The sequence below is a fragment of the Marmota marmota genome, unplaced genomic scaffold (genome assembly GCF_001458135.2).
Source record: "Marmota marmota marmota unplaced genomic scaffold, marMar, whole genome shotgun sequence".
Lineage (NCBI taxonomy): Eukaryota > Metazoa > Chordata > Mammalia > Rodentia > Sciuridae > Marmota > Marmota marmota.
This window is the reverse complement of record NW_025999991.1, coordinates 3419195-3420626: the sequence shown is the minus strand read 5'-3', so window position 1 is coordinate 3420626 and position 1432 is coordinate 3419195.

Sequence of the window (1432 nt, the reverse complement as noted above, 5' to 3'; positions counted from 1 at the left end):
GTTTTGAGCTGAGGATTCAGAAAATATTCTGGGGGTGGGGAGTTCACTCTTTCAAATCTGGAAAAAATTATGAAGTGAATATCCATACTTAAAACTGCATTCAAATTATGAAATCATGTGTCCATTGTGAATCATGTTTCCAATGATCCCTGGGTATTATTCAGCTTTTCATTGATAGTGATGACCAACATATCTTAGAACAATTTAAAGGAAATAACATTTACTTTGATTTGAGGTTTCAGGAGTCTCCATCTATGGTTGGCCAGTTACACTGCAGAAGCCTCGTGGTGGAAGGGCCTGGTGCAGGAAAGCTGCTTGGACAATGCTATCTGGGAAGCAAGGGGGTGGGGGGGAGGGAAGAAAGCATAGTCTTCCAGGGCATGTTCCCAGTGATCTCTTTCTCCAATTGGGTCCCACCTCCCAGGAGTCTACTCAATTATCAATGGATTGATTAACCAAATGGATTAAACCATGGATGAGGTCAGAGGCTTTATGATCCAATCATTGCCTAAAAGCCCCATCTCTAAAGTTCGTTACATTGGGAACCATGCTGTCAACACCTGACCTTTTGGGAGGACATTCCAAATCTAAATCGTAACACATCCCCAATCTGAGGTTGCTCCTATCAGAGACTCACCAGAACAAATGTTCACCCCTCTCCCACAGACCAAGTAGCAAGCAATATACTCTTTACAGAGAAGTATTTAGGTGTCGGGCATTCCTCAAAAATAACTTTAAAAACTTGAGGCTGACATATTAAATAACAAGCATTACTTCCAAGTGTTATTCACCTTTGTATAGTATAAATGCATACAAAAACTGTTTTCATGAGTTGACATAGTTTTAAATACAATTCTTGGGACCCATATTCAAGAGGGGAATTGAAGTAATGTGGGGTTTCAGATCACCTTGGGCCTTGAGAAGCACTTGGTGGTGGGAAACAACAAAAAGGCATAAATTATCAAGAAAGTAATTTCCTTTTTAGGAAAAGCTATTTTGAGTGTTCTCCAATGAATAAAAACAAAATTATGTGCCAAGCTGAAGAAAATCTGGAGATATATTGAATGGAAAGTACATGCAAGGAAACTATAATTGGACATTCATAGAAAAATTAGTGACAAGAGAAAGCAGGGTATTATAGCATCACTCTAGTGGAAAAAATCTTTGAAGCTATGTGAAGACTAAGGTATTAGGACTAAGAAATGGAAGTGAAGACAGACCTGAGTGTCCTGGAAAGAGAGATGGGGTGTTCCAGCAGTCCTGGGGCTGGAACTGACCACAGAAATAAAGCACCCAAAGAGCTACAGATTGCATTTTTAGTGTTTGGAAATTTGGAGTCATGTTTTACAAGTATTTGGGATGGAATGTTACTCTGATGCATTAAAGACATCATCTCATTTTCAGGCATCCCATTATCTTGCAATCCCAGTCT